At 36.7% G+C, this 27,324-nt stretch overlaps 1 long non-coding RNA gene across 1 annotated transcript in view; it reads right to left on the bottom strand.

Moving 5' to 3' along the window:
* Positions 1-19,072, bottom strand: part of LOC131396219 (uncharacterized) — a 122,626-nt gene extending 103,554 nt beyond the window's left edge. The window contains exon 1 of the long non-coding RNA XR_009216446.1: positions 18,998-19,072. This is a non-coding gene — a long non-coding RNA (uncharacterized LOC131396219). The remainder of the gene's footprint in view (positions 1-18,997) is intronic.
* Between the last annotated feature and the right edge of the window lie 8,252 nt (positions 19,073-27,324).

Here is a 27,324-nt window from a genome sequence, read left to right as displayed (position 1 = left end):
ATAGAAGTATAATGATGTACACCTGATATTTTTACAATGTTATAAACCAATGTCACTGCAATAAAAAATTAAAAAAAAAAAAATAATGTGAAATCCGGAAGTAATACCAAAGAGTTCAACAAAGTCTCAATGATCTGACACTGTTCAATATACTTGAAGCTTTAAGACAGCTGAAGCTGGAACTGTGATTAAGCAGCTATTTAAATAAACAAACAAAAACTCCTAAAAAAAAAAAGTGTTCTTACCAAAGTAAAATAAAATTTAAATACATGTGCGTTTGTAAAGTTGAGACATCAGCATGAAACAACACAAATTCTCTTTGGTAGATGGGGTCTTGGCAGTGGCAGATGGTTGTTTCACTCACACAAAGTTTGCGTCCTATGGGTCCGAGAAGGTGGGGAAATCATAAAGAGTGAGGAAGGAAGACAAGGAGCAGTGTGAATTAGATTGCTTTGGAGAGAATCTGTGAGAAGGATGTGTGTAGCTAATTGTATTATAGGGAGACCATTTGCACATGCACACACTGTGGCTGCATTATCTAAATTCAAATTGTCTTACTTTACAGCACCTTTGAAATGATGCAGATCCCTAAATATTATTTATTACCTCATTTTCCCCAATTTCACACTGGTGCTTTTTCAGGTACTTGACTGGATACAATCAAGTCATATAATTGTTTAAGGTGCACTTTCTATGGTTTGCTTGAGATAAATGAGAGTACTGTTGAATTGTTTGTATGTATCTACAACATTTGAGTGGGAGATGAGAAAATACTTTCAAAATAAATAGGTATAACAAAATCATGATCACTTTACTCATCATTTCAACTTATTTATGTAAAGAAGTTGGAAAGTACCACTTGCAAAAGAATGAGAGAGAATTTTTTTCCCCTCAGCATTGCTATAAAAAGTAAATTATAAAATTTGGTATTTTGACCATATTAAAACCATCAGAACCAAGAAAACTCTTGGTTTGGTTAAATTAATTGAGCAACCATCAGTAATATGTTTAGAAATTGTATTATGTACATCTCATAGATGGTAAAATTTGCAAGGAGAAATGTTTGGATCAATTGACAAAAAGGGTAATTTAACACAAAAATTGAAACGCTCTTCTCTTTTTTTATGATTGTTTCTAAACAATATCTACAAATTTTGTATCAGCTCTAAACAATACCTAGATTTGATCTGATTATGCCACGGTGTCTTCAAGTCTTTAGTCACAGAAAATGCAATTCTTTCACTAACCAACTTTGTGTCTATCATGGGGTACTCATGTTCTCCTTTCCACTGTGCAAATTTTCAAACACAACCAGAAGTACAGAGAATACTCTAACCAGCCCTCATACATCTATCACCCAGCTTTAACATGTATTAACCTCTGGCCAGCCTCAAATCATCTATTGACTCACATGTTTTAGCCAGAATATTTTAAAGCAAATCCCATACATCACGGCATTTCACCCATAAATACTTAGGTATGCTTCTGTAACTAAGAAGACTATTTTTAAATAATCACCATACCAAAAGTCAATAATTTCTTAACATCAAGAAAATTTTTTGTTTACTTGATTTATTTGAATCAGATCTCTCAATGTCCACATATTGCATTGTTATGTCTTTTAAGTTTTATATATTCTATTGATACATACTATCAAATGTCCCACATTCTGCATTTGACTGATTACTTCCTCATGGTGGATATATTAACTTTCCCTCCATCCCCTGTATTTCCTATAAACTGACAGGTAGATCTTGGAGGACTTAAGATAGTCAGGATAAAGTATTTTGACAAACATACTTCATACATGGTGTTTTGTACTTCTGTTACTTCGTGTCATTTGAGACCTCGTAATATCTGGTTGCCCCATATTTAATGATGTTAACATTTATCAGTGGATTCAGGTGATGTTAGCCTGTCCTCATTATAAAATTTTCCATCAAGCTTTCCCTAATGGTTTTAGGATTCATTGTGATTGTTCCTAGACCCATTATTTCATCCAGAGTTGCAATATGTGATTTCAGAATTCTATCATTCTTTCATCTATGTATTTATTAGCTGAATTCTTATAAAGAAGAACTTTCCTTCCCCCAATGAGTTGTGTTCCATTTTAAGATCTTTTTCATTCTTCTAATTTGAAGAATATTTTCCTATCTACGGGAGTCAAAAATATTTTCTTGTCCTATTTTTGGATGTGTAGCCACGATCTACTTGAATGCCTGGGGAATGTTAAATAATGTCAATAATGAGCCAGATCATCCCAGTGCATAAATTATCCTCAGGCTTACATCCCTTGCTTTAGAAGCTTCATTAATTGCTTTAGCAGCATTAACTTTTAAAGGCCATTGGGGTCCCATTAAGTTACAGTTATCTTATGTCTCCATCTGAGATGTTTATCCCCAGGGAGTAGTTTGTGTGCTAAGAGAACTTGGGGTGACAAAAGACACAATGCATCACTTTAAGTTGCAAGTTAACTCAAAAAGAATAAGTTTTGCAAGAATAACCATAAAATCCATTTATTTAAAGCTTCATAAAATTTGACTGAAGTGCTCTTAATAGGCTAGCTACACTCAAAAAATGTGGCCGTGTTTTGCAGCTTGATGAAGCACAGTGCTCCTGAGGCCCAGGTTTGCTCCAAATGGATGGGATAGTTAATATGAGGAAAATAGGAAGCAACTCTGGAACTTCTTCACCTTAACTCTGGTGGCTGTCTTGAAATATGCATGTCATTAAACTTGGAACAGTAGAGAAAGACGGTGCATATTTCAGTAAAATAGCTCTTTGAAAGAGATCTTTCAGAGAAAAGAAACGCACACATTTAAACAACAATAGCAAAGATCTGAAGGCACAACAGTAAGTAAAATACATTCAGTGTAATAGAATATGCCTTCAGCTCCCATGAAGCTATACTTCTGGTGGATTCATGATATTACTCCAAATATTTCTATATACATCTTCCCTCTCTAAAATATATACGCCTTCCAAACTCACAGAATTAATATCATACTACTTCAAAATGCAATTCCTTCTTTTTTTCATTCATTAATCAGTCTTCTCAAAAGACTAGGCTTCTGCTTGAAAGAGAGAGAGACAAACACAGAGACAGAGAGAGGAAAAAGAGAGAAAGACAGAGAGAAATAGTGCAAGCAAGCACATTAGAGAGAAAGAATCAGACCAAGACAGGGAGTAAGAGAAACAAGAGGAATTGCTTTAAGAAATTAATGATACTTTTTCATCAAAAGACAAAGAAGCAAGATGACTAAGCAGAATGGGGAAGTTGACGTCTCTGGGCCTGCAGAGCATCACAGAAAGAGAAGCAGTTGACTTTGCAGACCCCTGAGAGGTTGTGCAGAGAGAGACTCCAGATACATCAGGGGTGGGTTCCTCCAGAAATCAGGGACTTGTCTGAAGGTTTGTCCCTAGAGTAATTGGACCCTAAGATTTTCTCCCCCAACCAGGGTAGCTTGGCACCTACTTCCTTTCACCCTACAACAGTCAGATCTATTCTTAGGAGAAATTAAACCCAAGAGGTTCCATGGAATGTTGTGAACTTCATTCTGGAGTGAAAATATAGTGGTTCTCTGCTGTCTTTCTAAGCATCACAGTGTACACATCCCTGATCCTAAGCAAAAGCAAATGATACTGCTTGGCAAGGGGATAAATGGAAGGGGGCTTATATTATACCTATTTAATGATCAATTGACTACTTGGCTGCCTCCATATTCTTCTGGGATTCCATTTGTTTTGGTCCTTTGGAAGTCAAACTTGGAATTCTTTCCACCTATCACACTATTTTTAGATAAAGAATCCAAAACCACATTTCCCCCACATAAGCCTATTTTATTTTCTCCATTATTACTTTGATCCTTCTATTTAAGGGAGCCTTTTCTTTTCCACAGTGGCATAAAGCTTTTCAACAGCTGTGTGTGATACAAATAAAAATAAATTGTAAAATCTAAATAATAATAAAACATATTTATTATTAAACAACTATCCATGTGTCAAGATTTCCACTGAGAAAGAAAATGCTCCTTAGCCCAGTGACCAGGAATTTCAAAGAGGCCACCTAGGCAGACAGGGTTTGTCCCCATGTGTTCTTCAGCTTTATTTTCATGAATTGCAGACACCAAAGTGTTTCCCATTAGTATGCATTCAGGATATTCATTTTCAGTTTACATCATGCAAATGCATGTTAAAGGAAGTGATAGCAGGTTTTACAGATGTATACCGGACTCTGAAGAAAGTGGTAAATCAAGATATTCAACCAATATTTGCAAAATGTCACTGCTAGCAGAAAATCCTGGGAATTGCAGCTCAAATATGAATTCAGAGAAGACATTTGCCACTGGATTATCTGGAAAGTTCAATAGTCTGGTTCTCATTATGGGCTTGAGCAAGTCACAGGGGAAAAGTTGCCTATGGCATCAGGATACAGCCATTGCTATGGTCTGAATGTTTGTGTCCCCCCAAAATTCATATGTTGAAGTCCTAATGCCCAGTGTGATAGTTTTAGGAGGTGAGGTGTTTGGGAGGTGCTTAGGTCATGAGGGCGGAGGCCTTATGAATGGGATTAACACCCTTATAAAAGAAACCCCACAAATCTCCCTAGCCCCTTTCACCATGAGGATACAAAGAGAAGTCTACCACCCAGAAGAGGGCCCTCGCTCCTCTATATTGGTACCCTGATCTTGAACTTCCAGCCTCCAGAACTGTGAGAAAGAAATTTCTGTTGTTTATAAGCCACACAGACTGTGGTATTTTGTTACAGCAGCCCAAACGGACTAAGACAGCCATTATAAACTTTAGCATCACCATCTTTCCAAAACCCAAGTCTAATCTTCAAGATAGGACCTTGTACTAGAAATAATAAATTTTCTCTGACAAACTAGTATTTTCAAATGCTTCTATTGACTTAGATCCTTCTGATGAGTTACGTTTTGGTCATTTTGACTCAGAGCAACATTGTGGACACTGCACAATGCAATAATGTTAATTAAAATGACAATTATTACCAGAACATGTGCAAGTAATCTTACACGTAGACTCTCTTCTGAGTTTGAGGTGTTTTGTTTGTGTTTATTTGGTTGTACTTTCTTCTTACGAAAGGAAGAGTTAACTGGAAATAGAGGGACTTCTTGTTTCTCTGCCTTTGTTTGTTATCAAAATTAAAGTTTTAAAGAGAAATGGGTATTATTTTAGAGATCTGTTCTGGTTGAACATAAACAGCTTCCAGAAACCATCCCTTTGGATATTTCCCTTACAGTCCTCCCTCTCCCTCTAACCCACCCAACTTGATCCACGTAACAGGACCTGGCCCCAACTTTCAAAACAGAGTATCATTATACTTGCAATCGCTAATCCCAAACTCTCCTGTTCTGTGCAGATTCTGATAACCACCTCTGACCCTGTAGAGTGTGTGTTTGTGTGGGACTGTCCTCCATTATGTTATCTTTTCCCATTGAATAACCTAAACTTCTATCTTTGAATAACTCTAGGTTATTGTCACCTTGTCTTCTTATCTCCTCAGACTGTGAACAATTCCCCCTCCATCATATGGTTACCTTGAATGCATTTATAGAGTGATGATGTGTTTCCCCTGAGCTTCCTTCTTTGTACCTGATGATTGCCTTACTGGAGGGAGGCAGATGGAAAGGAATCATGCATTCTTCATCCTTTAAAAAGTAAAGCAATTCAGATTTAAGATGTCACACTGTTGTATTGGAAAATACAAAAAGAACTGTTTTACGGTGTCATTACAATGACACGGTGCCAGGACTGGCTCTAAAAAATACCTCTGCCCTGGGAGACCAAATGATTTAAGGCAGAAACTATCAAACAATCTCATGCTAAACTGTTTATCCATCAATAGAGAATAGACTTGTTTTCTCTAATGGAGCATCTTGTCTTGTTATGCATTTGTTGAATATTGAAATCACCATTGTGGAAATTAATACTGAGGGGAAAATTCATGTGTCAGTTGATAATCTAGTTAAGGACACATGTTCCAGATTGAACAAAGTTTAATCTCAACAGTCAGATAGAGACAAAAACACTACTAGGAGATTTTTTTCTCTACCCTAAGGGTTTAGCTGCCCCCAAATGCAAACAATTAATAAAATATGTTTTACTTAATAACTACTCTCTTGGATTGACCAATCAAACATCTAAACAGGCAAAAATTCTTAAGTCCCAATTGTGTTTACCTAAAAGAGTTTTTTTAACATTGTCTTGATTCACATATACGACCAGATTCTTAGAAACATCTTTATAGATATGTCTGTATAGAGTTTATTCCATGCACCACAGTGTGGTGAACACATTCTTTCACTGAAATAACACGGTCCTTATTCACATATATAACTAGCATTCTAAAAGCAAAAACAGACAAGTGGAACTACATCAAATTAAAAAGCTTCTGCACAGCAAAGAAAACAATCAACAGAGTGAAAAGGCAACCTATGGAATGGGAGAAAATATTTGCAAACAACATATCTGATAAGGAGTTAATTTCCAATATATATAATGAAATTCTACAACAAAACAAAACAAAAAAACCCACAAATAACCAAATTTTAAAAATGGGCAAAGGATTTGAATAGACATTTCTCCAAAGAAGACATACAAATGACCAATAGGTATATGAAAAGATACTCAACATTGCTAATCATCAAGAAAATACAAATCAAAACAACAATTAGATATCACCTCACACCTATTAGGATGGCTATTATTAAAAAAAAAAAAAAGATAATTGTTGGCAAGGATGTGGAGAAATTGGAAGCCTTGTACACTGTTGGTAAGAATATAAAATTGTGCAGCCACTATGGAAAACAGTATGGAGAGCCCTCAAAAAATTAAAAATAGAACTACCATATAATCTGGCAATATTCTGAAAGAATTGAAATCAGAATCTCAAAGAAATACCTTCATTCCCATGTTCATGGCAGCATTATTCACAATAGCCAAGATTGGAAACAACCTAAATATCCATCAATGGATAAATGGATAAAGAAAATGTGGTAAATACATACAGTGGAATATTATTCAGCCTTAAAGAAGAAGGAAATTCTGCCAAATGCAACAATATGGATGAACCTGGAAGACATTATGATAAGTGAAATAAGCCAGTCACAGAAGAACAAATACTGCATGATTCCACTTATACAAGATATTTAAAATAGTCAAACTCATAAAAACAGAGAGTAGGATGGTGGTTGCCAGAGACTAAGCGGAAGGGGGAAATGGGGAGTTGCTGTTCAATGGGTATTAGTTCTGAGTATGCAAGATAAATAAGTTCTAGACATCTGTTGTACAACATTGTGCCTATAGTTGTGCCTATCATTGTGTTAAGAGAGTAGATCTCATGTTAAGTGTTCTTACCACATTAAAAAATATTTTTTAATTAAAATTTAAGTTTAGGGGCCCGCCTGGTGGCGTAGTGGTTAATTTTGCACCCTCTGCTTCCTTGGCCCAGGGTTTGCAGGTTCAGATCCTGGGCACGGACCTACACACTGCTCATCAAGCCACGTTGTGGAAATGTCCCACAAACAAAAGAGAGGAAGATTGGCATAGATGTTAGCTCAGGCACAATCTTCCTCAAGCAAAAAGAGGAAGATTGTCAAGAGATGTTAGCTCAGGGCCAACCTTCCTCACCAAAAAAATAAATACAAATAAGTAGACAAAATTTAAGTTTAAACAAAGATGTTTCTAAGAATGCTAGCTGTATATGTGAATAAGGAAAGTGTTAGTTCAGTGAAAGAATATGTTCACCACACGGCAGTGTGTGGAATAAAAGACATTTTTTTGCAGAATATGTATAATCAAGATAGTTTTCTTTTTTTAAACATTTTCACTGTCAATAATCAGGGAGTGTGATATTTTTAGAATCCAAACTGGATCACTGTTACAAATTCTTCAATGGTTTCTATTGCACTTGGAACAAAAATCATCTTTCTACGACGGTTTATGTTTTTTGCCTTATGTGGGTTCAGGTTATTTCTCCAGGCTCCTCTGTTGGGCCCCACTCCACCCTTGCTCACACTGCTTTTACCACAATATTCTTGTTTTAGTTACTTGCAGATATCAAGCTCCTCTCCCACCTCAGGGCATTTGAACATGCTGTTCCCTTTGCCTAGAGTGCTTCCCCTCCCCACTCTTCACCAGGATTGGCACTTTTCTCTATCTGAGCCCTTAATTAATTGATTCATAGCTTTTAAATCCATAAATATTTTATTTTATATTTGCTTTGATGTCTGCCTATGACCCAGAAGGTAACCTGCACGAGGACGGGAACTCTGTGTATTCTCAATTATTTCAGCACCACCTAGGACAGGATGTGTAGGCACCCAAGATATATCTAAAGAATAAATGAATGAACGAAAGAATGAATGACTTTAGGGAAACTTTTTAAAGGTGTGTCTTATTCTTTTCCTCGGTATATAGACTTAACAAGACCATTTGTAAAATTATATGTTCCAATAAGTGTTCAGCTTCCATCCGTAAGAACCAATGACCACATATTGTTCTTTTCCACAAAATAAACATGCAAACTCCCTCTCTCTCTCTCTCCCCTTCCCTCCTCCTCCTCCTTCTTCTTCCTCTTCTTCCAGCAGCAGGAAAATCTTAAAACTTTGTGAAGAGAAACAGCCATTTCATGAGCACGTGGTTGGTGCATTTACAGGTATGCTTCACTCCAGATAGGAGGTTTTCTCGATAGTCTGTCCTGTAACAGCAGGTTTTGCCTAACGCCAAATATTTGGATCATGCGCCTTACCATGGGGACTACATAAGGGTGTGAAAGAGGTTGTGCAAATCAATCCTTAATAATAGCAGCACAAAGGAGGGGTGTTTGCTTATTGATTTGATAGAGAGCCAAGAATTGTCCTAAGGTGTGTCAGGCCTATAATTAGAAATTTTATCTTTAGAAATCTTCAATTTGGTCTTCTAAACTTCAAATGACATTCTACTTCAGCAAACTGCTTCACTGAAGCAAAAGAATGTTTTTATATGTATCTAGAAAGATACCCTAGCTTATAAGCCCTATTCAAGACTGTGTCTTTCTGATTCTGGACTAGACACTTCAGTAGAATTACTTTAATAATAAATGCTTGGTGGTGATCATTTCAAAATATATACAAATATTGAATCATTATGTTGTACACCTGAAACCAACGTAATGTGTATGTCAATTATACCTCAATAAACAATAATAATAATAAATACTTAATTACACAGCTAATATCTTAATAAATTCCATGACAATATTTAAATAGATAAGCAAACTAAAGTAGTTCCTTTCTACCAACCCACACCCTCAGTCTCCCCTGCCTCTGTACCATCGTTATCCATGCAATGGGTGTCCTACAAGACATCCTGTAGCATGTATGAATGCACACATCACCCGATACTGATACAGAGTTTATTTTTGTATTTTTAATATAATACTTTGTATGCGTTCTCAACTTGCTTTTTTCACGCCATAATATATCTTGCAAATCAGTCTGTGACAGAATGTCATGTTTTGTAACTCTTCCTCATCATAACAATATGGTTGCTCTTTAGTTACTTCCTCACGCCCTACTGCGGGACATACAGATTAATATCATAAAGAAGAATGGCAGTGACACAAAGCATGCACATTTAAAACTTAATAAATGCTACCAAATGTCCCTCCATAGTGGCTATACCAATTAATAACCCCACTAGGACTCAAAATGTCTGATATACACCTCTACCCGTACTTGATATTAGCAATATTTTTTAAAATTGTCATTCTATTTGGTGGAGGGAAAATTTCTATTAATTTTTATGATAAAATACATGATTGAAATCTATATGTATGTTTACCAAACTTTGGTGTTTCATCTTTTGTAAATTGTCTTTTCCTATCCTTTACCCATTTTTATGGAGTTATTGATATTCTTCTTAAATATTTGAAACGTTTCTTTTTAAAAATCCTAGATGTTACTCTTTTATTTGTTAACATAGTAAAAAATATTTTCCCTCTCTTGCCACTTATATTTAACTCTGTTGGACTGCTTTTTCATATATTGTTTATCTAAACAAAATCAAATTTACCAGTGGCTCTTCTCATAAAGAACAGCCTGTAAAATTCTATTTAAAAATCTATTAGATGTTTTATTGGGACCACATTGAAATTATACATTAATTTATAGAGACAGTGTGTGTTTTAAAAATATTGAGTCTTCTGTCCATGCAAAATGGCATATCTTTACATTATTTGGCATGTTTTTTATGTGACTGTGTACAATACAAAAAAAAATTCAATGTGTGAATAAAGCTTAAGTGCATTAAGTGCAGAATGGTTATATTTTTTCTTCAAGAGGCTATGATTCTCATTTCTAGTAAAAATAGACATGAATTGCACACAGAGAAAAATGTTCATCATTAGCTTCACAATTTTGCCCCAAAATGACCTATAGATGAATTCTTTTTTGATCTTTCATAAAGCCGAAAAAGACAGCTAAAGGAAAACTTCACTGTCTGGTTCCTACCATTTGAAAGATGTTATAGTCTACTGTAACAAGGCCAATATATGGAAATATGCCTATATTAAACATTTCAAAAATGGAGCTGTAACGAGAATCTTTTTGTTGAAAAGGTCACTATATGAGAATGATATATTTTTTATAAATTTAAAAACGATAAAATACTGTTATAAAAACCTTCTAGGTGCATTTTATGCATATAAATTTTTCCTTTATTGTGTATATTTTTAAACAAGTATTAAAAAGTAGAAGAAATTGTCTCAGACTAAATTACAATATTGTATATATTTCATTGAATGCAATATTTGAATTATAATTGTCATACAAAATATCAGATTGCATCATAGTAGGGAAGTATACCCTGAATTAAAATATTCCAGGGTACTTTTATTCTGGAATATCATCTAAACAACCAAATCACCAAAACACAATTGTAAGTTGTAGAGTAAAATGGGCTTTTGCATTAAATTGAAGACATTTGTTTAATTTAAAAATTAAAAGAAAGGAAAAGTAGGAAAGATATTTAGAGTGTTACTTTCTAAGTTCAGGACACTTTAGAAAATTCAAGGTATCATATTCTCCTTATGAAAAATATCAAAAGCAATAATAAATTCAGCCTTAAAAAAAAAAAAAAAAGAGGGGCCGCCCAGGTGGCATAGAGATTAAGTTTACATGCTCTGCTTCAGTGGCATGAGTCGGATCCTGGGTGTGGACCTATGCACGGCTTATCAAGCCATGCTCTGGCGGCATCCCACACATAAAGTAGAGGAAGATGGGCAAGGATGTTAGCCCACGGCCAATCTTCCTCAGCAAAAAGAGGAGGATTGGCAACGGATTTTAACTCAGGGTTAATCTTCCTCACCAAAAAAAAAAAAAACACTGTGGCAGCAATGGGCCCTTTCAAAACAGTAAGAGCAGAGGGAAAGCGGCTCCTTACAGTACAGCTGAGCCCTGAGAGTCTGACAGAATCTTTTCAGGGGAGAGTTAAGAAATGCTTTCTCTCATGGAGCCCAGCAGATGTCTGCAGAATGATGGAAGATGCAAGAGTGGGAAGGAAACTCACCTTTATCCAGCAACCCCTGAGTAATTGACATATATTTCTAAACTTAATATTTGAAAAACTCTATGCAAATATTATTATTACCCCCTCCACTCAAATTATTACAGATTGAGAAACTTAAGTTTAGAGATTTGGCCTAAGGTCACATGATTCGTTGAGGGCAGAGCTGAGATTTACCAGTTGTGATGCAGGTCAGGGAAGGAGATTTGGGGTACTTTTACTTGCTGTGTGAGTTCAAATGACTAGCACTTCTCCTGGACAGCAGGCATTGGCTACGCCTTCTACCGCTTACAGCTTCCCTGAAAGAACAAACTCACACAAAAACACCACTGGGCAATGCGGAATTTATAATATATCCATACAGGGAAATGAATGAGAGAATATTCACAGAAAATAACTTGAAATCCCCTTAGTTAAGTCTCCAAATCCTCTTCTCAGCCAAGCGTCCACAAGCCTTCCTCACTCCCTTTTCTCCATCTGAGCCCTGTTTTATCAGCTCCCCCAGCTTCCTCGAGGCTTGCCTCGCTGAAAGCCATATTTCTTTACCGTAATTCATGCAAAATGGCAACCCATCCACCTGGGAGACCTGGGTATGGGTGGATCTCACTCCTGGAAGCTCAGCCTCTGCCTCCAAGGATCCTCGCTGAAGCCGCTTTGAACATAGGAACACTCTCCTACAGGGAACTCTCATTCTAGCTGGCAAGAAATTAAAACTGACTCCATGAGGCTGCTTTCATTCTACGCTCTCTAAAGAGAAATTCTACAAGGAAGACTGTGACCTTCAAAAAGATGGGGGGACTTGAATGTAAAGAAGGAGGCGTATAGACATTATTGAAAACCAGTCTATTCTCCTAGACCATAATAAAGACATAGAAATGAAACAAAACATCTCAAAACCCCGTGTGAGAAAGAAAAGTTAACCCTGCCACAAAAGGGCTATTAAAATTCAGTCATTATTTCACCTAGGATAAGCTTTACTGTTAAAGTATTTCAGTCAGTATTTCAGCTTTTTCCCACTAGATAACTTCAAGCAGAATTTATAGAAAAATTATTAAATGCAAGACAATCCACTGTGTGAGTGGAACAACTCATCACAACACAAGTTACAGTCCATAGTTCAGTAGTAACTCAAGCTCACTAGAGACAATTCTAAGATGGGTGTCGAGGGTAGAAAGCACAGTAAATATTAGCTATTACTATTATTAGCATTATTAGCATTATTGTTATTGTTCTTTGCCTTCATATTCCAGATTTATTCCAGTAGTGCTTGACACGCAAAGTTATAGATTAATAATACATAAGTATTATAATCACTCCTACAAGTGAAAAGTAATATAGTTCTGAGAATTTTAGAGGCATTCCATAAGCATTTGATGAATACGTGTTTACAGATTTGATATGCTTTCCGTGGACAGAAAATTGAAATTTGACTGTGTCTCAAATTGTGAATTAATTTTAAATGCTTTTTTAATTTTTTTCCCCCAAAGCCCCAGTAGATAGTTGTAGGTCATAGCTGCACATCCTTCTAGTTGTTGTATGTGGGACACGGCCTCAGCATGGCTGGACAAGTGATGTGTCGGTGCGCGCCCAGGATCCAAACCCGGGCCGCCAGCCCCAGAGAACACGCACTTAACCGCTAAGCCACGGGGCTGGCCCTAATTTTAAATTAATAGGAAGTAAGCATGGTATGTGTGTTTTATAGCTATTTTTGAACTCTCCCCTTCTCTTATTCATTCTATCACTTATTCACACTCTGTCTCATTACAGGTTCTTTTGGGGAACTTGTTTTTCAGTATACCACAGAAAGTATACCAAATTCTATTTTCAAGATTGTGGGCATCCTCTGTTTCCCAGGGGATATGACGTCCTCTGAGAAACCCTTTTTGAATCCCCCATCTGGTTTGGATGCTTTTCTTTGTTGCTGTCATGGTACCTCGTGGATACAACGGTATTGGTGTTTTCCAAACTGTGGATTGTGACTACAGTCATGTGTCACTTAACGGTACGGATACGTTCTGAGAAATGCATCGTTAGCAATTTTGTTGTTGCACGAACATCATAGAGTATATTTACACAAACCTAGATAGTAGAGCCTACTATGCACCTAGGCTAGATGGTACTAATCTTATGGGACCACAGTCATATATGTAGTCCATTGTTGACGGAAATGTCGTTATGCCACACATTGTAATTAGTAGGTTATGAAATCAATTTAGTGAATTATAACCAGAATTCAATATTTAATGGAAATAAAATAGAATAGTGTAGAAAATGTCAGAGAATATCACATGTTGTAAGAATAAGTGTGGTTGTGTGAAATTTTTGTTTTAGTTGCGTACACCTATATATGTATATATGTATGACTAGGGCTATAAGGTAAAACACATCTTACTATGTGTCATGGTCAAAAAAATTTTAAACACTGATATATATATAATAAGTTTTATTTTTCCCTATTGGTGAGGCTTCTTAAAGCAGGTCTCTGATTCTCATAACCAACAGTGAATGATATCTGCCTTCTACTGAGTTCTGACTCTATATATACCGTGATATACATTTTAATTTACAACATAGGTAATTAGCACATAACCCACAACTGGCCACACACCTCTCAAACTCCATTTTCCCCCTAAGGAGGAGGAATAGTGCTATAGATTGGTCAGGGTCAAAGATATTTTGTTTGACTACAGTCCTATGATACATTCACCATTCTGGGAAAATAGAAAATCACAATTTAGGGTCCAAGAGGGTATTTAGAAGACTGGTGCAGTGATCCAGGTGACTGATTATGGTGGCTTAGACTAGAGTTGTCACACAGAAGATGGTAAAATTTTGTATCTTAAGTATATTTTGAAGATTGAGATGTCTGAGCTTACCATTGAATAATTAAGAATGATTCATGAGTGTTTGTACCAAGCAACAGGAGAATGGTGGTACTATTTGCTGAGATAGGAAAGACATAGAGATTGAAAACGTTAGTTTGGAGGAGGGCTATGCAGTAGTTCAGTATGAAATATGGCATATCTAAATGGAGACTCACTAACCTACAGATGGGATTGGAGGAGCTAACCTACAAAAAGAGAGTAGATGGAGAGGAACCCGGAGGACAAAGTCTATAGATCCTCCAATGTTCAGACTGGATGAGAATAGGAGATTAATAAGGAGCAGCAGGAGAGGTAGGAAGGGAACTACTAGGTGAGTGTGATGTTACAGAAGTCATTCAGAATGGGGTTTCAAGAGGGAAGGTGAAGTCAGCTATGTAGAACCTTGAAGAGATTCGTTACAATGAGAACTCAAAATTCCCTATGCATTTTGCCAAGACTTAAGTTACTAATGACCTTAAAAGATGATTTTGTTGTGTTTGTGGGGGTAGAAAGCTTGATAAGTGTGGGCTAATCAATAGACAATCCGAGTCCATTGGATCCAATTTTCACTTTTGAGTTTCTTTTTTGAACAATTCTGTTTGTAAGAATTAATATTTCATTATTTTTCATCTTTCTTAGAGATCTTCCAAAAATAAAACAAAGAAAAAGTTTACTATTTTTAATAGAATAAAATTCATTCTATTTGAATTACAGTAGGAACCCATTGGACCCTTTTATAAATCTAAGGTATATGATGGGATCTTAGTGATCTTATGTTTCCTATATCTTAAAACATTTGCTATTTCATAATTCTAGAATTTATTTCATCACTATTCATCAATTATTGCCATATATGCTAAAAAATACTATAATATAAAAATGGAAGAATATGAAACTCACCTAAAAGGGTAAGGCAAAAGTAAAATAAATCATCATTCTTCGATTTTCTTATTCTGTTACTCAAAGTATCTTTCAAAAAGGTATTTAAAAAAGACTGGACAACCTATCTTTGTAGTCTATTTTTACTTTTCATCGAACACGGCTTAGAATTCAGATTGTTTTCCTGACCATAATGGCAAAGAAAATATACAATACATTTCACAGTTATTAGAAAAATGAGAAGATGAATACAAAGAGACAGCATTACTCTGGATTCTAATGATAATGATGAAATTGACCATGTAAGTGAAGTATCAGACTATGAGCCTTCAGAAGATGATATCTTATAGATCATTTTCTCAAACTCAAGAATCAGTATGTGAACAATATGCTTCTAAGGAAAAAATAGAAATACAGTCTTCTCATCTAGTTAGTCATTTAGTAGAAAGGACGTCATCACACAATTTTTTGTGACAAAAACCTCAACTGTCCCTTTTTGCTAAAAGAATATGTGACAATATTCTTTTATCTTTAATGAAATGCAGGTACCAAAAATTATTTTATATAGAGAGATTTGCTATGTTTAACACTTATTACAATTTTGAACAGTAATGTCACTATCCCTTTATTCTTCTTCTTTTAAACTATTTATAAAAATTACCAATAAATATTTTTAAAAGATGATAGTCCATCAGATCCCAATGATAAATGGTGATGACTATTTTTCCTGGTATACTAAGAGTTAAGAAAAAATGTGAGATTAGGAAATGAAGACTATAAGTATATATTTTAAGCAATATTTTTAGGAATGTTGCTGTGAGGAGGACAGAGAAATGGGCAGTAGCTGGAGAGAGATGTGGGTTTAAGGGCTATTAAAATGGATGCTCTTACTCAACAACTAATTCTGGATAATGCTAGAACCCCACATTGGGAAAGGGCCTGCACCCTGGCCCAACAGGGGCTCTGGACCAATTTAATACAAATGGAGGCTGAAGTGGTCATGGAGCAATGACCCTCGATCCTAGCTGCTGAGGCTCAAGGGGCACGCCTGTGAGTTTGGAAGTTCTCCAAACGTATGTTCCTCCAGACATATGGAAGTTCTCTGGGGGCACTTGTAACTTACATCAATGAACCATGAGTGCTCTTGCTCCCAGAATATGTCAAAATAAAACATATCCTGTGGTACAGATAGTAGGGATAGAAAGAATTCTAAACACCGCTCATATCTTGCCCGTAGGAGGGAGGTGGATCCTGCTATATAACAACACACAAGGAAAACCAGTCTCCACACAAGCCTGTGAGATAAGGCAGGGTAATTAGCTTTGTCCTCAATTAACTTGCAACCCAGAAATAAATGAGTCATGGCCAATTGTAATGATGCCTGTCAATAATATCACATATATGGCAAAGGTGGATTCTGTCGGGAATGCAAAGCAAATACCTCTGTAATTGTTACTGATTTGTTCTGTAATGAAACTGATCATAGTGGGATATGGTATAATACTGGGGTTATTGGTAAGACTCAACTACCTCATGTAAATAAGTCCTAGGGTAATACTGGCATTGATGATCAAATGTATTGGGAGAAGGAGAGAAAGCTTTCTCAGGATGTAATACCTATGGAAAATGGCTGGCCCGAGGAAGAATTGAATCTAGCTAACCATCAGCTGGTTTCTGTGCTAAATAGTTCTGCACAAGCTTATCATGAGATACAAATAGCAGTAGATCAAGGGTAGGAGGAAATAATAAATTAGTACAAGAATATGAAAAAGTATGTAATGGCTTTATGAGACAAATAAGTTGTTTCTCTAAATCTACCCCTATCCCATACCGGCTCCTCCAAATGTTAGGCATATTTGCTTTGGTACTATTGCTATATCTGTTCTATAAATAGTACACCAAGTGTACGTGCAATGAAAGATATGATCATTTTGCTGTAAGGGGTCCATGGCCTGAGACCAGGGAGTGGACTGTGACATAATAAGAAATATGTATCTGTTCTCTGTCCCCAGTTCCAGAACACAGCTCCCTTATAATTTCCTGAGTGATAGGGGTGATGGGTATTTTACACAGAGTTCTAAATTCCTTGGAATTTCCTGGGTGATAGGAGCATTTTTTGTTCTAATAAGGCAACTCTTGGTGGGCTCCTGAGTGGGGGCTGGTCGCCAGAAAGACCAAGCATAACTAGAAGCTTGGAACTTTCAGCCCCACCCTTCATCCTCCCAGGAAGGAAGAAGGGATGGAGATTGAGTTACTAATCAGTCATGCCTTCAGTATGAAGCCTCCATAAAAATCCCTAATCAGGAGGTTCGAAGATCTTCTGAGTTGCTGAATACATCCACGTGCTGCAAGGGTGGTGTACCCCAACTCCAGAGGTACAGAAGCTCCTGCACTTCAGACCCTTCTGGACCTTGCCCTATGTATCTCTTCATCTGGCTGTTCATCTGTATCCTTTTTTATATCCTTTATAATAAACAGTAAATGTAAGTAAGTACTTCTCTGAGTTCCGTGAGCCATTATAGCAAATTATGGAACCTGAGGAAGGAGTTGTGGGAACTCATGATTTATAGCCAGTTGGTAAGAAGTACAGGCAACAACCTGGGACTTACAACTGGCATCTGAAGTGGGGGCAGTCTTGTGGGACTGAGCCCATAACCTGCAGGATCTGCACTAACTCCAGCTAGTTAGTGTCATAATTGAATTGTAGGACTCCCTGTTGGTGTCCAGAGAGTTGAAGAACTGGTTGGTGTGGGGAAAAAACCCACACGTGTGCTGTCAGAGTGCTATGAGTATAGTAAAATGGTTTTTTCCTTTAGGTAGATAGACACTCACATGGATTTGTAAGTAGGAAGAAGAGGTAGAGCTTGCCTGATTGCCTCTCCCTTCTCTAAGAATGATGAAGCGGTCCACATTAATGAACTCATCAAAGGTCACACAGCTAATCAGTGGTTGAGAAAAGACTTGAAAGTAAATCTGATTGCAGAGTTCAAATGCTTAACTACTGTACCCTAACTGGTGACTGCTTATCTTACAGTAATCTAGTCAACTGTGTGCTCAAGGTCTCTTTCATATTTTTGTTGTAGCACTCACAATATTATTTTGTGATTTATTTGTTTATTGTGTGTCTTTTTAAACTAGATCTCAATGCCCTATGTGGCAAGCAATGTGCCTGTCAAACAGAATTTATTTATTCAATATTTGGTGAATGAAGTCAAGTAAAGAAAGGAGGGAGAAATGGAGGGAGGATGGGAAGAAAGAAGCAGAAATGAGAAGGGAGTGGGATGAAGATGAATAAAAAATAAACAAGCGTACAAGTAAATATCTGGTCCTGATTCTGCCATAGACTGGTTTGTAACTGGGGAGATATACTTCCTTGTATTCTAGTTTCAGCCTGTGTAAGTTGAATGTTTTGTATTAGGTCAACATTTTGCAAAGTCTATTTTTCTGTGGAAACTTTTTTTAACTAATAACTGATCCAAGGTGTAAACAAATAAATTACTTAAATGCTGTTGTACTTGATAGGGTATGAGGAAAGTCTAGTCATTTCCCTCTGCCCTCAGTTCACCAGCGTGACTTTGCAGAGCCCACATCACCTAGAACTCCAATAAGAGCATTGGGAAAACACAGAATAAGATTGTTTCCATCTTTCAAGATTGGTCAACCCCCCAGAGAGGAGTTTGGCAAACCTCAGAGTTTTGGGGGGCGGAGGTGATTCTTCTTCTGTAAACTGTTGACTTCTCCAAGCTCAACACCACCAATCCTTATCTGAATAATAAATTATTTAAAAGAGAAACAAAAGGAAATAATGACATCAAAAACAATTCTATGAATGTAAAAATCACCAGTTTCATTATAGTAATTTATAAATCAATATCTCTACCTCTTATCGGACTTACATCCAAGGTGCAGTTTGCACAATTGTTGATGTGGCATGAATGAGCACAAAGAAAAATGCTTTTGAAAGTTCATAAGCTGGGCCGGCCCCATGGCTTAGCGGTTAAGTGTGTGCGCTCCGCTGCTGGCGGCCCGGGCCCGGATCCCGGGCGTGCACCGACGCACCACTTCTCCGGCCACGCTGAGGCCGCGTCCCACATACAGCAACTAGAAGGATGTGCAGCTATGATGTACAACTATCTACTGGGGCTTTAACGGGAAAAAAATAAGTAAATAAAATCTTTATTAAAAAAAAAAAGAAAGTTCATAAGCCATATGATTACATTTTTCAGGAACATAAAACCATGCTATACTTGAGCATTATTGTTACTGGGTTTTTTTAATCTTTTTGTTTATTTCCATATTCCTGTATGTATTCTACATACAGATAACAATTTTATGAGTAAGTAAAATGTATCATTTTGTACTCTAAAAATGAGAAAACTAAGAGCAATTTTTCAAAATCTTTCCTTTTTTCTATTATCAGTTTTTCACTCTATTAAGAGTTTTGAGGATTACTTTTTGTTAAAACATCAAATCAAACTAATTACTCTGAGACAGTTTCAAGTTAAAGATAAATTGAACCATTCCAAAGATAGAAAGCAAACCCACATTCTCTTGAGAAACCTCTGTGGATCAGATTCGGACTGGCTCCTAACAATACCAAAACAGCATCTTTTTTTTTTTTTTTTTTTGTGAGGAGGATCAGCCCTGAGCTAACATCCATGCTAATCCTCCTCTTTTTGCTGAGGAAGACCGGCTCTGAGCTAACATCTACTGCCAATCCTCCTTTTTTTCCCCAAAGCCCAGTAGATAGTTGTACGTCATAGCTGCACATCCTTCTAGTTGCTGTATGTGGGACGCGGCCTCAGCATGGCCGGAGAAGCGGTGTGTAGGTGCGCGCCCGGGATCCAAACCTGGGCCGCCAGTAGCGGAGTGCGCGCACCCAACCGCTATGCCACAGGGCCGGCCCCAAAACAGCATCTTGAAATAGCGACAGACAACAGTACAAAAGAGAGCAGGTCATTCATGGAGGGGTCTTCCTTTGAGGTTGCTTTGAATTTATTTCTGAAGCTTTAAGCAACAATAAACCTCTCTGTCTCCCCACATTTGCAGTAGCATTAACTCCGAGTCCCCATCACAATAGAATGGTGTTACAACTATAAATTCCTTTCATTAAAAAGCTCTGAGTCAACGTTGCAGTGGAATACACACTGTACATGTATCTCTCAAAGAAATATATCAAGTTCTAAGGGCTTATCCTGGACTCGTTAATGGTATAGTTACAAAAATTTGCTCTATTCACCCTCTTAAGATTCAGGTAAAAAGCAAATAGTAGTACCTTGAAATTCTTTACAAATTTAATATTCCCGATAACCACTACTTCTGGATGAGCCACAGGTCCAATACTGGTCCATGACTGGCAATGATTTGTAATTTTGTTGAGTTGTATACCCTTTGAGAATGAAGGAATGGGTCGTCCTCTCTCCATCAATGGTAAAGTATCATTTGAAATAATTAAAAGTTTGTTGTTTCATCTGAAAAATGACCACATATTAAGAGAGAACTAAAATAAACATTTTGAAGCAGTTATTTATGAAGTAAAGATTATATAGAGGAAATTCAAAAATCTCAATTAAACATATAATTCAGGCTAGAACCAAGAACTTGTAAAATTATTTTCATATTTGTGAAGTCCTAAAGGTCCTGTTCCCTGCAAATGTGAAATTTTGATTCCAAATGTATTTATTCTTTTTTATCTGTGTATCGATCGATGTGAAATTGTAGTGATTTCTCTCAAATATTTTCACCTAAAAAAAAAGCCTTCTTGAACTTCCACTGTCAACAGAATCAAATTATTCATTGCATTATGGCTTTACCTGTACAATAATGAAAATTGTTATGACCTATCAAGCCTTATGTAGGTTCTTTTATTTTCAAGAATGACTATTCCTCTATCAAGTATTTAGTTCGTTTTTTTATTACAATTTGCATTTTAATGCAAAATGGAAGTGTGTATGTATGTGTGTCTGTGTGTATGTGTGTGTACTTGGAGCCTCAATTAGCAGTTGGCTAATGTGATAAGGGCAGCACTAGCGGGATAGCCCAGATGACGTTCCCGCAGCCTGGAGGAGGAGGACATGACTGCCGAGATCAGCAGGAAGAGAAGGGAAGCACCTTTGGAAGAAACTACATTCAAGACATGCTCGAAACCAAGAGGCACAAAGATAGAGGCTCACCAAACAGAGGGAAGAACTTTTTAGGCATGGTTTAGAACATCAAGATACAGAGATTAAAATTGTGTGATCTATAGCAAGACATACTCTATTGTGGCAGGAAAAATACGCACGGGCTTTAGACAATCAGACCTGGTTCAAATCCTGACTCTCTAATTCTTATACTGTGACTAATTTTTAAATTGTGACTATAAGCAAGTCATATAATTACCTTTTTAGATAGAATTTTTTTATATGATATCTTATTTGTGGCACGAGGGAAGAAGATGAGTGAAAACAGATTCCAAATCTTTTGCATCTTTAAAAAATGCCTGTCCACTCATCCTAGGTAAATGTGCTTCTTATTCTTTAAATCTATTGAGAAAGTGACCTTTTCTAATGGAGTAAATAAGTTTAAAATAATATAAAGATATCAGCTCCTTCAAATGCCTCTCTCCACTTTACACACAACTCTGGTAATTTTCCTTGTTTGGTATAGTACCAGTACTAATTTCCTCTCCTAGACGACTTTAGGAAGCTATGAAAAAAGTGTGAAAATTATATTATAATAAATACACTTAATTTTAGCTTTAATTTACTATTCCTATCTCAGTGATCAGATATGTAGCACAAACACAGGGTGATATGTGACTGTAGCTATTGACAAAAGAAAATGCTGAAAAAAATCTGTCTTTAATTTTAAAAAATCAAAACTAAGCCTTGGCTTAGTTTGTTCATTAAAAAAAATTCTATAGTTTTGCTTCACCAAAAGAAATGTAATTACAAAGTGTTGATTCAAACATTAATGTTGATCTAACCATTAAAAAAATAATGCATTTTCTATGGCAAGCATTGTGATATAAACCGTCTTTAGTTACTCTGCCCTTCTTACTATTTTCTAAAGTATTTGTTGCAAGTGACTCAATGAATCCTTATGATGCCATCGTTCCCATAGTTGAAGACAAGTATTTCAGGCTTGAATCCATGTCCAATTGGGGAAACTGAGGCAATGGGCAAAGTTGAGGATAGTTTTGTATGATGAGTATTTAGAACCCTTGAATGGATATTGGTTGTTTACAGAAGTTGTTGATCTCAGCGTGAGATGGCAGTTATTCTGAGTTCATTTTCCAGGGCGTACGGGGAAGTTTGTTTTCTAATAGAGTTATTAACAATACATGTTTACCACCCAACTTTCTATAAAGGAGCCAGAGACCACCTTAGAAAATAGCACTGTCCTTTGCTCACCAAGCACCTAATTAAATGGGCACGGTACTTGGTCTACAACTTGGTGGACAAGCATTGTTGACAGAGAATGTAATGGCTCGCCTCTCCCTAATATAATTCCCAACTGACATTTCCCTGCAAAACTTTCCACCTTGTGCTGCTCTCCATCTTCCTCTCTGTGATCAGTCATCTTTCTTCAACCCTGAAATATTTGTGGAATGTTTCCTTTTCCTGATTTCTCTTATTGGAACCCAGCTCCTTCCTGGACTCCTCTGCAACACTCTCTACCAAGAACTGGTTTTTTGCCACACGTTCTACATACCTCAGTCTAGAGGATTTAGGTGTCCTCCTGGCTGCGCAGGCTTTTTTCACTCCATGCTCCCCTTTCCTCTGATCCACTGGGATTCATCTTTCTGGCTACAGCCACCTCTACTCCCACCATCCCCACTTCTCATTACTCTTCCTTGCAATCTCCTGAACATTCTTCATTAATTAAACTCTTTATGTCCTGACTCAGGGTCTTCCTCGTTCCCCCAACTTCTTGCCAATATTCTCAGTGACTACGATATCCACATTGATGGGCTAACATCTTACACTTTTGGTTCTACGATCTCCTTCTCTTCAAATCTGCATCTCCCATGCTACCTCCTTGGAACTTGTCCTTACCAGACTTTATGCCACTTCTGAAAACTGGATTGTAAGCATCCACTTTTGAAACTAATTTTAAGCATCCACTTTCTGATCATACCAGTTCCCTTGCTCGAGTATGCCCCCACCACTGGCACATTCCACAGCCACCTGAGACCTCCAATCCATTGAACCCCGTGGCATTCCCACTGCCATTAGTCTCACCTTGATTAACACTGCTCCATGTTCAGCCTCTTTCCTTGGTCCATCATTTTATTTTTTTTTTTTTCCTGTGGAATATTGGTCCGTCATTTTAATCACGCCTTTAAAATGCCCTTGACTTTATGCCTTCACTCTCTCTTTCACTCTCCTTGGGAATAACCACAGGTTATTTGCTGAACCTAATATCAATCTACACAGCACTTCAACCAACAACCCAGCTGATTGTGTTCCCTTTATATTCATGATTGCAAGTCTCAAACTGGCACTTAACACTACTCACTAATCCTGTTATTTTCTCGTAAGCTTACTTTCCCACTCCTCAGAGGAATGTTTCATCCAATTTTTTATCCATCAAAACACTTTCACTTATCCTCCTTACAACTGATTTTTCTTGCCTCGTATTTTATTGAGAAAATGAAAGTAAACATACATGAATACACTCAATTTTCCGCCAACAAATCTATATACCTACCTATCCTTGAATCCATTTCTTTCTTCCTTCCTGTTACAAGGCAGTAAGTGCCTCATATCCCCACAGAATACTTAATATCTTCCTCTACTTAATACCTGAAATTCCACCTCCTGGACTCATTCATTTGAGTTATCCCCTCTCTCTCTCTCTTTAAACTGGATTATTTCAGCAAACAAACTCACTTAAGTTTCTATTATCTAAAAATAAATAAAACCAAATTAAAATAACATACGTATATACATTATAGACTGAACAATGCTACAGATTGGTAAGTTACCCTGCAGTGGAGATGAGACAGAGAGTAGCTCAGAGCCAGACAAGGAGTTAGGAGGGAGTAAACAGAAAATGAAAGTCAATACAAGGCCCCAGTCAAAGCCAGGAACACGATCAGAAAGGTGTATAAACATAAAGAATAGGCCAAGACAAGCACGCTTTGCAACGATAACAAAACTAAATCCACTGGCTGGTTCTCCAGAGACGGGGGGCACCTTGGACATGGACATAGAGGTCATTTGCCATCAAAGTTATAAGAACATAAATATTTGTGACCTTTTTAAGGGATACAATCTTCTATAAATTTAGCAACTTTTTTATAATAATTACTTCATAAATATCATTCTATTTTTATAGCAGTGTTTATTTTCAAAAACACACACAAACTGGGCCTTTGTAAGTACAGTATTGAAAAAAATGAACTTTGGTGCTCTTGTGTCTGTCTAGACATAAATGGAATATTTGGGATAAATAAATACAGTTCTATCTACTGTTTGCAAAAATGCAGCAGTCTCTACACTGGCACTGTTCTGTATCGTGTCAAGCCCATCTGTTGTAATTATCCAAATGTCTATTTTTATTATTCAATTTCCCAATAACATGTGTCTGGCTTCCTTGTCCCATTAACTCTCTATTCTTTTTGTGCTTCCTACAAAATAATCAGTTCTGTTCACCATATTGCCCTGCCAAAAAATATTTTAAAAAAGAAAAGTGTATATGGATAAAGGGCAAATTCATACAGTTGTTGATGATTATTGTGGTCTTTGATACACAGCACCTATTCACCCTTTAAGTAAGATTGACCCAGGCAGAATAATCTTTTCCTAAATTTGTATATACTAGTAATAGTAATAGAAATATTAATTGTAGTAATTGTATTTACCACTGCATTGAATTTGGTTAAATTACATTGTACAATATAACACCTCAAAAATCAAAATTCAGATGAATAAAAAGACTGTTCCTGAAATGTGGAACTGTTGATGGTTGTCACAGGTTTCTCTTCTAGACAGAACTCACGCTTCTTCCTCAGGAAAGCTGTCTTGGCGTACGTAGTAGAGTCCCCGCACGAGGTAGTGAGCAAGCACACGAACACTTTCCTGAGGTCTTCCTTATTTTCAGAGTTGGAGACAGAGCATGTATTCACCATGAGCCACTCGGCTCACCGAGCGATCCCAGACTCATTTCCAGTTTGAGGAAACAGTGCTGAGAAATCTCGTACCTGGATCTAGCCCCAAGTCAAAATTGACTTCTAACCTGGTGCTGCATTTGGCAATCCTGTTTGCAGTTAGAGCCCTATAACCAGAGCACAGTCTTTGATCTGACCTACAAACTATGTCAGAAAAACACTAAGGATCCAATGACCACTGTTAAGGAATTTCGTCAAAGAACAAACATTCCTGGAAACGAATACATCAAGAAAATATGTTTCTTTGTCCTTATATATTTACCTTAGTTCTAAAGTCAAACAGCTTATACACAACAGTATAATGTAATAGAAAACTAGATTTGGCATCTACTTCTTGTTCAGACACTAACTAGTCGTTTTCCCTTACAGAAGAGATTTGACCTCCACTCATTCAAAATGTATTTACTGACCATCTACTGTGTGAATATATGTCAAGCAGAGTCCTAGACCTTCCTGGTCATTAATACCCTTAACTGATTAAACTTTGGGATTTTACTCAGTTGTAAAATTCTATGTAGTTTAATGATATGTTATAAGATCTTAAACCAAGGTGGGGTCTGCCTTATGCACTGATGACAGGTGCAGCAAGATGAGAACATGTTTTGTGCATTCTTTCAGCCAAGCATCCACCATAAATAACATTCTTTAGAGCATAAAAGCAACACCTCTTAAGCGACTTGTTATTTTTCTAATAGGCAAAAAATAGTTTTATTTTCCACAGGAACAGAGAATATGGTTTTAGGTACCATAAGCACCTGTTTAAAAAACTTTGCAAGTTTTGTTCAAAGTTTATTGAAAAGATGCCATAGTGTCCCTCTTCAGGGCAAACTACCCTCAAGCAGAGGTCAGGACCTTTTTTCCCATCGATGCAGAAATACTTTCACAGGGGAAAACTCCTCTCAAAATAAATTGAAGAGTTTACCACCTGATCATGTCAGTGCTAAGGAAAGCATAATAAGGATATATAACTAATATCGTGTGGCTTTTCTAAGTGATGAACATATTCCCTCCCCACGCCTGCTTATAACCTATCTCTTCAGCCACCTATGCTGGCTCAGTCACCAAAGATGATCTGATAAGCTACGGAAACGTTTATCCTCATTCCATGAAACATAATTTTTTAAACCGCTTTATTGAGGTATAATTGACACACAAAAATCTATACATATTTAATGTATACAACTTAATAAGCTTGAAATGAGTATACACCGTAAAACCACCGTGAAACGCAATTTTGAAAACAATTGTTTCCTGAATCTTGGGGCATCTCCTCATCTTTTATCTTAGAATGGGGCAGCTAAGAAAAGAAAGTGCAAATAGTAGGTTATAAAATGTAAATATCTGTCTCAAAAGTACTAACACCTCCCCTATAAATGTATTTTGATGTCACTTCTTGAATTATTTGCATAATAAAATATGAGAAGTACAGAAATAATGCTCTTCAAGTTAGCAATTAGCAAATAAATTTCCAAAGCAAAATATAAATTTGGGAAATTACACGGTGATGTAGAAACAGCAGAGAGAACACAGCCCCGTCTGGACAGGTAACTCCCATGGCATTTGGAACAAAGACTTTCTAAACCACATGCCAAGAGGAATAATAACAAGGAAAATTAAGAATAACAAGGTTATAACAAGGTAAACTTGTTCAGCATTTTATTAATGAGAAGTATGCATCTTGCTGCAGATAACTGTAGTTCATCCTTTTCCATTGATGTAGAGTACTAGAAAGTATGACTATATCACAACGTGTTTTTCTGTCCATTTTACAGTTGATGTAAATTGATGTATATATGGGTTGTTTTAGTTTGGACTATTAAGGTAATGTGCTCTTAACATGTATGTGTGCTTGTGTGT

The sequence above is a fragment of the Diceros bicornis genome, chromosome 32 (assembly GCF_020826845.1).
Source record: "Diceros bicornis minor isolate mBicDic1 chromosome 32, mDicBic1.mat.cur, whole genome shotgun sequence".
Classification (NCBI taxonomy): domain Eukaryota; kingdom Metazoa; phylum Chordata; class Mammalia; order Perissodactyla; family Rhinocerotidae; genus Diceros; species Diceros bicornis.
This window is presented reverse-complemented; position numbering and strand designations above follow the sequence as displayed.